Source organism: Panulirus ornatus, chromosome 56 (genome assembly GCF_036320965.1).
Source record: "Panulirus ornatus isolate Po-2019 chromosome 56, ASM3632096v1, whole genome shotgun sequence".
Lineage (NCBI taxonomy): Eukaryota > Metazoa > Arthropoda > Malacostraca > Decapoda > Palinuridae > Panulirus > Panulirus ornatus.
The window spans coordinates 13,496,901-13,510,008 of NC_092279.1; positions in this window are offsets into that span (position 1 = coordinate 13,496,901).

The following is a 13,108-nucleotide window of genomic DNA, read 5'->3' on the forward strand; positions in this document are numbered from 1 at the left end:
TCATCTCTATGTCCTCTTAGTTCCCGACATCCCAGCACACCGTTAGGCCAGTCCTGTGTACCGTGATTTGAACACACTGAGCCAGTCACCAAAACACCTCTGTGTATCTTCGATCCGACATGTTCCAAATAGCCCCTAGACCAGACATTTACCCCCTACACCCTGTAGTTTCTGCCAGCCATCAGATTCCCCCATGTTACCATTTCCCAAGTCAGCCACCCCATCATATTCTAGCCACTAAACCCCACCCAAACGACCAGATTCCACAGATCTCAAGTAGCCAGCAAACCTGATCTTTATGCAAGTACTTTGGCACCATCTATCTACTCTACCTCTCATTTACAATGATTATAAAACAACTCTCAATATATCCTAGTCCCAGGTAGCCAACATGCCCTGGTCCCAGGTAGCTTACACACCCTGGTGTCCACCACCCAAACATATCCTGGTCCCAGCTGCCCAGCATACCACCCCTACCTACATGCACGGGTCCCAGATAGGAACGTACAACCCAGCAACCACTGTTGCCTCACATTCCGGCCAACCGAGTAACATTTCTGTATCCTCTGACCCCAGGCTGAGTGCTTAGCTTACCTGTGCGGGGGCGGTTGTCGAGGAAAGCTGAGAACAGAAGGAAGGTGACGCGTTGTGAAATCTTCGCCTCTTGCCAATAAGTGTTCTGCCATCGCATTCTGCGTAGAAGGAGGTTTCACAGGAAATCATGGGAGGTAAGCTAAAAGAGTGAAAACCATTGTGAAGTAAACCATTGGTGTTAAGTCAGAACTGACAAAATGGCAGGAGAAGGGGAGGGAGAGAGGGGCTGTTTGATTCATTTAGGACGAAACCACCTCTTCACTGAGAACTGTAGGAAATTCTTAACAGACACTTTAAAAAAAAACTATTTCAAAAGTGTCTTGAATCTTTTGATTGATCGCTTACACATGGAAGAGAATATTCTAGGCAGGTGTCGGAAGAACAGAGTCACAAGTAAAGACCAGTTGTCCTTCCCATTCATATGATTCATGCCACAAACACACTTCGAAAGCGACCCCCCAGCCCTCCCCTTCAAGATTCGCCAGTTGTGTTTACCTGTGAGGCGCAGGCATCAGATGACATCTGGTGCCATTCATGATAGAGTCGATGAGACTGAACGGGAAGTTGGGGTGCTGCCTCTCCAGGACCTGTCTGGTGGAGAGGTTATATCCCGGCATCATCAGATCGAAACTACTTCTGTAAAATCTAGAAAAGTAGAGAGAACGCGGTGTGCATTCGCAGAAGGTGGAGTGGCCCTGAGGCTTCGCTTGGATGGTGGCAACGGCCAGAGGGGCTGTAGTATCCGAGCTTACCCTCTGCCCTGGTGCGTTTTCCATGTCCTTCCTTAACACGTCTCCCTCCGGGGACACCATCGTTACGTTTTCCCTCAGCACCTCAGTGGACATGTAGACAACGATGAGAGCCACAGTTACCACCAGCGTGTTCAGTATCCTGCAGAAGGTAGTAACGAGGATCATTGAAGAGTATCTGCTTCAGGTACAGTATACCATATCTGTTTCACATTTTTAATTTTTCACCCTGTTATCACTTTAGTTTTCATGTGTTTGAATCATATCTAATTGTATTTTTGTCTTATGTTTATCAGTTATATCCAAACACTATAGATATATTAGGATTTAAAACACACAGAATAACTCAGCAACAAAGTACAATAGAAATAAAGGACTAAGATGAAGAACTAATCCCTGAGAAGATTAGTACCGAGACCTACCACATTCACACCACAATCCCACATTTGATCAGGATTCACACCACACACCACCACAGGTGTCAGGATCCCACACCACACACACCACCACAGGTGTCAGGATCCCACACCACACACACCACCACAGGTGGTCAGGGTCCCACACCACACACCACCACAGATGGCCAGGATCCCACACCACACACACCACAGATGGTCAGGATCCCACACCACACACCACCACAGGTGTCAGGATCCCACACCACACACACCACCACAGGTGTCAGGATCCCACACCACACACACCACCACAGGTGGTCAGGGTCCCACACCACACACCACCACAGATGGTCAGGATCCCACACCGCACACCACCACAGATGGTCAGGATCCCACACCACACACCACCACAGATGGTCAGGATCACACACCACCACAGATGGTCAGGATCCCACACCACACACCACCACAGATGGTCAGGATCCCACACCACACACCACCACAGATGGTCAGGATCCCACACCACACACCACCACAGATGGTCAGGATCCCACACCACACACCACCACAGATGGTCAGGATCCCACACCACACACCACCACAGATGGTCAGGATCCCACACCACACACCACCACAGGTGGTCAGGATCCCACACCACACACCACCACAGATGGTCAGGATCCCACACCACACACCACCACAGGTGGTCAGGATCCCACACCACACACCACCACAGATGGTCAGGATCCCACACCACACACCACCACAGATGGTCAGGATCCCACACCACACACCACCACAGATGGTCAGGATCCCACACCACACACCACCACAGGTGGTCAGGATCCCACACCACACCACTACAGGTGGTCAGGATGTACTTGTCTACAGTTGGGCCGGCAGCAGGTGGATCTTACCCTCTTAGGAAGCGATGCATCACGTCGCTTAGGACCTGGAAAGAGATTGATTTATCATGCAGCCATCACCAGCATCACTACTCTGTCATCAACCATTCCCAACCATCACCACCATCACTCCACTGTCCTGAACCATACCCATTTATTATTTTTTTCTTTTTTTTTTGACCAGCTCACACCACCCGTTACATCACCAGCACCTACTTTACCACCAATCGCCACCCATCACATCGCCAGCACCGTCCATCTCACCCCATCAGCATCACTCATCACACCGCCAGTCATTGAATCACTAATACCAATTTTAACGCATATCTAACATGACTGTAAAAAGACTATACACACCCCCATGCCAGTTATGTTATCTCTAGCAAAAAAAAAAAGAAAAAAAAATTGTATTATAAATAACTTGCTAGCTGCAGGTCCTGTATTGTCATGTCTCGTCCTTGATATTGGTTGTCACAGTTCAAATGCTGCTGCTAAGAATTTGTTGTTCTTTTGGTTTATATTGATAAATGTTTGGTGCACCTTTAGTTTAAAACTGCAGTTAAAGCGCGGGTGATTACTACTTGGTTTATCTTTGGTTTCAGATTGTACAGCTAAAAGGGCTGGTGAGGAAAACTTGGTTTACACTTGGTTTACCCTCGGTAGATGGTGCGGCGGACGGGAGGGAAGTGCGTCCAGACGCCTCGGTCACTGCAAGAGCTGTGCCATACCGGAGGATCAGCATCACCCCCCCCCCCCCCACCGATTACGTATGTCACACTCCTCTCTTCAAAAGAGTTGCCTGATCATTATCGACAAGGATTTTGAGTAATGAAGGGTACCACACGCGGATCTGGCGTAGAACAATAATGAAGGAGTGGATTTTGATATATTTTTCAAGATGTGAACTTGTGTTAGGCTAAAAGGCAGCGAGGTAAATGTTCTTGTCGAATGGTATGGCAATACTTAATGGTAATGCATTGTGTACCCGCGGTGTGATATGTTACCTATTGTCAGATCTGGGGTACACTTGTCTTGTAGAAATGTGATTTCATATCTACCCCTCGAGTTCGAACAAGAGCTCGACACATGAGCGCGGCGTCACGACCCTCGAGCACGACATTACGATGTTTGACTCCCAGCCTAAGCCAGTTACCCATATTATGTGTGTGTGTGTGTGTGTGTGTGTGTGTGTGTGTGTGTGTGTGTGTGTGTGTGTGTAAATTGATGGAAGTTCAGGCCAAACTCCGTTAGAATCACTTTCCACATCTCGTATGGTTTGACCACACCTTTAAACATCAAACTGGGATGAAATATGACGCTAGCTTTATCGCTCCCTCACTCATTTTCATACTGATGTTATCGTACGTAATATCCCCAGGACCCCTGTTGTGTGACTCCAGCAGCTTCGAGGCAGGAGCAGCGAAGTGAGACTCCTTTGCAGCAAGAAGTTTTATCGTCGAGACTACATGGACTCCGTTCCATCCTCTGACGGTACTACATCCTCGCCGAAGGCGACTTTTTCATTATCGGCGCAGCCGCTTGCAGGCGGGATCAGGTAACAACCACACTATGGCAAGAAAAGAAAATTAATGGGATCAGTGGCATGTGGGAAAATCGCCTTTTATCTTAAGCATTTCTTTTACCTTTGGTGCCATAATCATACGTTTGTTCATCACTGTCAAAAGGAAGCCAATACTTCGATACGAGTATAATTCGATTATTCGAGACGAGAACAAATTCTTTACTTTCATATTACACTAGTGTAATATTAACGACTGCTGCGCCGTGTGTCAACCACATGTGTGTGTGTGTGTGTGTGTGTGTGTGTATGAACATGTATGTTAATGTATACATGATGAACACGATAATGTACCTTTGTATTCATGACAGCTGCGCCAGGGTTCTCTGACCTCTGTGGTCACCTGTGATCATAAGCACCAACAGAGCTTTAACAATTGTTCACCGAACACTCCCAGATTTTTTCTGTAAGTTGAGAGAGCACGGCAACTGAAAGCCCTGATCAAGGCCATCTTATTCTCTCTCTCTCTCTCTCTCTCTCTCTGTTGGGGATGAGAGAGCTTGGGAAGTGAGTCAGTTGTTGTTCGCTGATGATACAGCGCTGGTGGCGGATTCATGTGAGAAACTGCAGAAGCTGGTGACGGAGTTTGGTAAAGTGTGTGGAAGAAGAAAGTTAAGAGTAAATGTGAATAAGAGCAAGGTTATTAGGTACAGTAGGGTTGAGGGTCAAGTCAATTGGGAGGTGAGTTTGAATGGAGAAAAACTGGAGGAAGTGAAGTGTTTTAGATATCTGAGAGTGGATCTGTCAGCGGATGGAACCATGGAAGCGGAAGTGGATCATAGGGTGGGGGAGGGGGCGAAAATTTTGGGAGCCTTGAAAAATGTGTGGAAGTCGAGAACATTATCCCGGAAAGCAAAAATGGGTATGTTTGAAGGAATAGTGGTTCCAACAATGTTGTATGGTTGCGAGGCGTGGGCTATGGATAGAGTTGTGCGCAGGAGGATGGATGTGCTGGAAATGAGATGTTTGAGGACAATGTGTGGTGTGAGGTGGTTTGATCGAGTAAGTAACGTAAGGGTAAGAGAGATGTGTGGAAATAAAAAGAGCGTGGTTGAGAGAGCAGAAGAGGGTGTTTTGAAATGGTTTGGGCACATGGAGAGAATGAGTGAGGAAAGATTGACCAAGAGGATATATGTGTCGGAGGTGGAGGGAACGAGGAGAAGAGGGAGACCAAATTGGAGGTGGAAAGATGGAGTGAAAAGGATTTTGTGTGATCGGGGCCTGAACATGCAGGAGGGTGAAAGGAGGGCAAGGAATAGAGTGAATTGGAGCGATGTGGTATACAGGGGTTGACGTGCTGTCAGTGGATTGAATCAAGGCATGTGAAGCGTCCGGGGTAAACCATGGAAAGCTGTGTAGGTATGTATATTTGCGTGTGTGGACGTGTGTATGTACATGTGTATGGGGGGGGGGGTTGGGCCATTTCTTTCGTCTGTTTCCTTGCGCTACCTCGCAAACGCGGGAGACAGCGACAAAGTTTAAAAAAAAAAATATATATATATATATATATATATATATATATATATATATATATATATATATATATATATATATATCTTTCTTTTCTTTCAAACTATTCGCCATTTCCCGCATTAGCAAGGTAGCGTTAAGAACAGAGGACTGGGCCTCTGAGGGAATATCCTCACCTGACCCCCTTCTCTGTTCCTTCTTTTGGAAAAAAAGAAAAAAAAGAAGGGAGGATTTCCAGCCCCCCCCCCCACTCCCTCCCCTTTTAGTCGCCTGCTACGACACGCAGGGAATACGTGGGAAGTATTCTTTCTCCCCTATCCCCAGGGATATATGTTTTTTTTTTGTCGCTGTCTCCCGCGTTTGCGAAGGTAGCGCAAGGAAACAGACGAAAGAAATGGCCCAACCCACCCCCATACACATGTATATACATACACGTCCACACACGCAAATATACATACCTACACAGCTTTCCATGGTTTACCCCAGACACTTCACATGCCCTGATTCAATCCACTGACAGCACGTCAACCCCAGTATACCACATCGATCCAATTCACTCTATTCCTTGTCCTCCTTTCACCCTCCTGCATGTTCAGGCCCCGATCACACAAAATCTTTTTCACTCCATCTTTCCACCTCCAATTTGGTCTCCCACTTCTCCTCGTTCCCTCCACCTCCGACACATATATCCTCTTGGTCAATCTTTCCTCACTCATTCTCTCCATGTGCCCAAGCCATTTCAAAACACCCTCTTCTGCTCTCTCAACCACGCTCTTTTTATTTCCACACATCTCTCTTACCCTTACGTTACTTACTCGATCAAACCACCTCACACCACACATTGTCCTCAAACATCTCATTTCCAGCACATCCACCCTCCTGCGCACAACTCTATCCATAGCCCACACCTCGCAATCATTCAAAATTGTTGGAACCACTATTCCTTCAAACATACCCATTTTTGCTTTCCGAGAAAATGTTCTCGACTTCCACACATTCTTCAAGGCTCCCAGGATTTTCGCCCCCTCCCCCACCCTATGATCCACTTCCGCTTCCATGGTTCCATCCGCTGCCAGATCCACTCCCAGATATCTAAAACACTTTACTTCCTCCAGTTTTTCTCCATTCAAACTTACCTCCCAGTTGACTTGACCCTCAACCCTACTGTACCTAATAACCTTGCTCTTATTCACATTTACTCTTAACTTTCTTCTTTCACACACTTTACCAAACTCAGTCACCAGCTTCTGCAGTTTCTCACATGAATCAGCCACCAGCGCTGTATCATCAGCGAACAACAACTGATTCACTTCCCAAGCTCTCTCATCCACAACAGACTTTATACTTGCCCCTCTTTCCAAAACTCTTGCATTCACCTCCCTAACAACCCCATCCATAAACAAATTAAACAACCATGGAGACATCACACACCCCTGCCGCAAACCTACATTCACTATATTGTTGTGAATGAAAATGTTGAAGAGCTTGTGGATTTGTGTCCTGAAAAAAGACTGGTGATTGGAAATGATTTAAAAAGAGAGATGTGCATGACTATATATATATGTGAGTTGGAAAGATGGTCAGCGGACATTATTAGATTAGCGATTAATTGATAGGCGTGTTAAAGAGAGACTTTTATAAGTAAATATGCTGAGAGGGGCAGTTGGTGGGATGTATAATCACTTTCTTGTGGAGGAGATCAGTATTTGTAGAGGTTTTCAAAAAAGAGAAGAGAATGTTGAGAAGAGAGTGGTGAGAGTCAGTGAACTTGGAAAGGAGGAATTACCAGGAGAGATTGAGGGTAGAATGGCAAGAAGTGAGAGTAAATGAAGTGAGGGGAATGGGTAAGGAATGGGATGTATTTTGGGAAGTAGTGTTGTCATGTGCCAGAAATGCATGTTGCATGAGAAAGGTGGGAGGTGGGCAGATTAGAAAGGGTAGTGGGTGTGGGATGAAGAACTAAAGTTGCTAGTGAAGGAGAAAAGAGAGGCATTTGATTTGGACAGTACTAACAAGGAAGGTGTGCAAATGATTGGGAGATGTATGAGAAAGCAGCAGGAGGTCAAGAGGAAGGTGCAAAGGTTGAAAAAAGAGAGCAAATGAGAGTTGGGGTCAGAAAGTGTCATTAAACTTCAGGGACAATAAAAAGATGTTTTAGAAGGAGGTAAATAATGTGTGGAAGACAAGAGAACAAATGGGAACATCAGTGAAGAGGGCAAGGAGGGGAAGTAACAACAGGTAGTGATGAGATAGTGAGTATTTTGAAGGATTCTTGATTGTATTTGATGAAATAGTGGCAAATGTAGAGTATTTTGGTTGGAGTGGTGTGCAAAGTGAGTCAGGGAGAATGGTTTGTTGAAGAGAGAAGAGGTTGTGAAAGACTTGCAGATGAAATCCTGCAAGGTGGTGGGAGTGGATGGTATTGCTGTTGAACTTATTAAGAAAGGGGGTGAATGCATTGTTGATTGGTTGAAAGGCATGCACAGAATAGAGTGATGTGGAATGATGTGGTATACAGAGGTCGATATGCTTTTAATGTACTGAGCCAGATAATGTGAAAAATCTGAGGTAACCAGGAAAGGCCTGTGGGGCCTGGATGTAGATAGGGAGCTGTGGTTTCGGTGCATTACACATGACAGCTAGAGAATGAGTGGGAGCAGATGTGGCCTTTCTTCGTTTGTTTCCTGGCACTAGCTCACTGACAGGGAGTAGCAGTGCTGATTCCTGTGAGGTGGGGTAGCACTGGATATGTATACATATGGTAGTGTTGTATCTTCAATGATTTACGCATGCTTTACGTTGCCTAAGTTTAGTGGTACGCTATGTTAAAGATCTTTTGAACCAAATTTACATTTACATTTGTAGGTTGGTTCACCACCATATTAGTGAATTTGGGCTCACTTCCAGTATGGATATTTTTAGATTACCTCTTAGTGAAGTCTTAAACATTATGATTTCCCAATTTGTTTTATTTTATTACAGTGAACAGAATGCTTATCATTCATATTGTTATCAATCCTGATTTATAAAGAAAAATACTTTTATTTCTTTACAGCTTGAAACCCTTATGTTTTTTAAAGATAGTGAGACCCAGTTTACCATACAAGTCTGATTTCTTGTAGTTGGGCCATCCTGAGCTGAGAGATCGCTCTGACTTAGGTCACCCACAGTGTCTTCCATGCATGAAAATCTCAACAAAATGAATCAGTGAAGGAAAACAAGCTGAAGCAGCATCTGCAAAATGTTCACAATAATTTCATCAACAAACACCAAGTTTCTGGAGGGAAAAATAATTGAACGCCAAATATAAGAGACTTCATGCTTCAACAAATTCAGCCAGTTTCTGTGGAAAAGATTATGAAAACATCTTTTGAGGCCACTTGAATAATAGCACATGGCAAGCAGCCTCAAACAAGTGGAGTAGAAGTTGTCAAATACCTGCACTGGCCATGGTCAGAACTGTTTGTTGAAATTTGCAAAAGCTTGAATTAGTCCACTTGCAAACATCACCACCAAATGAAGAATAGACAGCATTTCACAAGATATTCTCCTTTAATTTGTTGCTGGTTTGAAACAGGCAGGAAGGTTTTTACTTCAGATTGATGAATGTGAAGATATCAAGGGAAACCCCTCAACTCATGATATTTGTGCTCTAGAAAACAGATGACATTGTGGAAGAATTTCTGTCTTGTAAGCTGCTTTGGGTTGCCACAACAGGTGGAAACATGCTGAAGAGGTCAGTGATTTCTTTTAATCAACATAATCTTTACTGGGTAGATTGATGTAATGTTTGTGGTGAGGGTGATCCAGCCATGATAGAAGTCAAATTGGGTTCTGTAGGCGAGAGAGAATGAGGTCATCCTTGATGTTGATGTCATTCACTGCTTCCATCATTCAGAGAATTTAGCAATATGAGATTCAGCTAGAAATTGCTTATTTCTACAGGATGCTGTTCAAAACTGTGAACTTCATCATATCAAAGTCATTGAATTCTCTACTGTTCTGGGTTATGTATGTCATACCATTGATTGTCTCATGGAAAAATTCTGATGTGCATCATAATACCAGTGACTGTTTCTCGAAAAATCCTTTTGTTTCATAGTGCCAAGAATGTTAATTGAACTCTTGTGAGAGAGACGATTCACCCCATTGGCTGACCACTTCCAAAGATAAAGACTGGCTGGCAGTGCTTGCTTATTTAAGTGTTTTTTTTTTTTGCACCATTTTCTTTGCAGAATAAATGTCTTGAAGGTGCTAAAGAGGTATCTGTAAAAGTTTTGGTTAAAACTTTCCAGGAATTTTTGGTGAAATTACAGAGACAGGTAGATACTTGCCCCAAAATGTTTATCTCAAATACCACATCTTGGTAAGATTTTGATTTCATTTTGACATCAGTGAAACTAAAAATGATGATGGATTCCAGGAAGAACTCGCTGACCTTCAGGGAATTCAAGTTTTACAAGAGGAATTTGTTCAGGTTTCATTATCATTGTTTTTGGCACAGATGCTAGGTAAAACTGTTCCTCTTGCAAGGCAAAGAAAACCCTGCTTCCTGTGTCAACTGCTTACCTTTGTGAGGCAGGGGTCTTCTAGTCTAGTAATCATCAAGACTAGAGCAAAATCTCATCTTGACCCAGAGCAAGACTTGCTCTATATCCTGACCGTCAGTATTCAGCCCCAGATAAATGAGATGACCAAGAAACTATAACATCAGGGTAACCATTGATTTTCAAAGGACATTTATTTCTTATGCATTTAATTTGGTTTGCTTTGGTGTTCATATACATATCATTTTTGTATGTGAACAAATTAGCTTCATCAGTGCTTGAATGGGTTTTTCAAGTACTATTGAAAACTACTAATTTTTTCACCTACAATTGCATCAGATTTTATGTACGTGTACCATATGTTATGAAAATAATTCAAGAAATGCATGTTACATATTATCTGGACCTTGCTCATTCAAATGTTTATCTTGTCCGAGGGTTGCAAGATCCTTTGTGTGAAAAATTTAGGGTCATAACAAAAAAAAGTTATGAACCACAGTGATAGAGATTAGGACTACAGTTGAAAACTCAGTGTCAGGAAAAGGGTCAAACACAATTAGATGATATTTGCTGTAACCAGTGTTTAAAGAAAGGTTCTATGCCAATCAAGAGGCTTTTGATGCTTGGTTCAAATATTTTGTAAAACATTTAAACAGTGCAAGCTGGAAAGAGTTTCATGATGGCTTCTGTTTTATGTCCATTGCTTTTCCTACCTTGGGAACAAGGGACAAGCAAACAGTGACCTCATTTCACTGAAGCATATTCTCTGTTATGTTTCATGAAATGAAACCAGAATCAACCATCCTCTACAACCACAGACTATTCCATGGTTTACCTTAACTGCTTCATGTCCCTTGGTTTAGCCCAACTGACAGCACATTGTTCCGTGTCCCCCAGTCACACAGACAAATTCATTTTATCCTCAGCATGCCTATCCCCCTCGTGAATGACCAGACCCTGATAAATCAATACCTCCTTCACTCCTTTTCATTTCCTTCTCAGTTGGTCTACTCCTCCAATCTTGCTGCCTTCACTTCTGACAGATTGATCCTCAAGTCTTTCTTCACTAATCCTTTCCAAGTGTCCAAACCATTTCAGCACAACCTATTCAGCTCTCTCAAACAGATTGCACTTACTACCACACTTCACTCATACACTTTCATTCTGTAAATGATGAATTTTCCTCATGCCGCATATCCCCTAACGCATTTCATTTCCTATATGTTCCTCCTCTTCCTTTCTTTCCCGTTCAAGGCTCAAGACTCCCAACAATACAGCACTGTCAGGACAATAATGCCTTCAAACATACCCATCTCTGTCTTAACCAACACTGTTTCCACACACTCTTCAATGCATCCAAAACCTTGTATCTCTACCCCGCCTTAAAACTCAATTCCACCCCTATGGTTCAATTTTCTGCTATGTCCACTCCTAGGTACCTAAAGCTTTTCACTTTCTCCAAGTCTTCCCAATTCCAACTCCCACTCGGATCATCCTTTCTCACCCTTCTGCTACATCTTATCTTGTTTGTTTACATAAATTCTTAGCTTCGTCTTTCCACATGCTATTCCAAACTCAGACACTTTTGGAGTTTCTTGACAGCCATGTCATTTGCAAGCAGTATCTTGCCTAACCTACCACGCCCCTTTGATACAGATATAGATGTAAGTTATCAAAATTAATATCAGAAATTATATTCTAAGGTATGTTTTGTGGGGCCTGGATGTGGAAAGGGAGCTGTGGTTTCAGTGCATTATACATGACAGCTAGAGACTGAGTGTGAATGAATGTGGCCTTTGTTGTCTTTTTCTAGCGCTACCTCGCGCACATGCGGGGGTAGGGGATTGTCATTTCATGTGTGGCGACAGGAATGAATAAGGGCTGACAGTATGAATTACGTACATGTGTATATATATGTATATGTTGAATGTATTTATTTATATTTATATATTTATTTATTTTGCTTTGTCGCTGTCTCCCGCATTCGCGAGGTAGCGCAAGGAAACAGAAGAAAGAAATGGCCAAACCCACCCCCATACACATGTATATACACACACGTCCACACACGCAAATATACATACCTATACATCTCAATGTACACATACATATACACACACAGACACATACATATATACCCATGCACACAATTCACACTGTCTGCCTTTATTCATTCCCATCGCCACCTCGCCACACATGGAATACCATCCCCCTCCCCCCTCATGTGTGCGAGATAGCGCTAGGAAAAGATAATAAAGGCCCCATTCATTCACACTCAGTCTCCAGCTGTCATGCAATAATGCCCGAAACCACAGCTCCCTTTCCACATCCAGGCCCCACACAACTTTCCATGGTTTACCCCAGACGCTTCACATGCCCTGATTCAATCCACTGACAGCACGTCAACCCCGGTATACCACATCGATCCAATTCACTCTATTCCTTGCCCGCCTTTCACCCTCCTGCATGTTCAGGCCCAGATCACTCAAAATCTTTTTCACTCCATCTTTCCACCTCCAATTTGGTCTCCCACTTCTCCTCGTTCCCTCCACCTCTGACACATATATCCTCTTGGTCAATCTTTCCTCACTCATTCTCTCCATGTGCCCAAACCATTTCAAAACACCCTCTTCTGCTCTCTCAACCACGCTCTTTTTATTTCCGCACATCTCTCTTACCCTTATGTTACTTACGCAATCAAACCACCTCACACCACACATTGTCCTCAAACATCTCATTTCCAGCACATCCACCCTCCTGCGCACAACTCTATCCATAGCCCACGCCTCGCAACCATACAACATTGTTGGAACCACTATTCCTTCAAACATACCCATTTTTGCTTTCCGAGATAATGTTCTCGACTTCC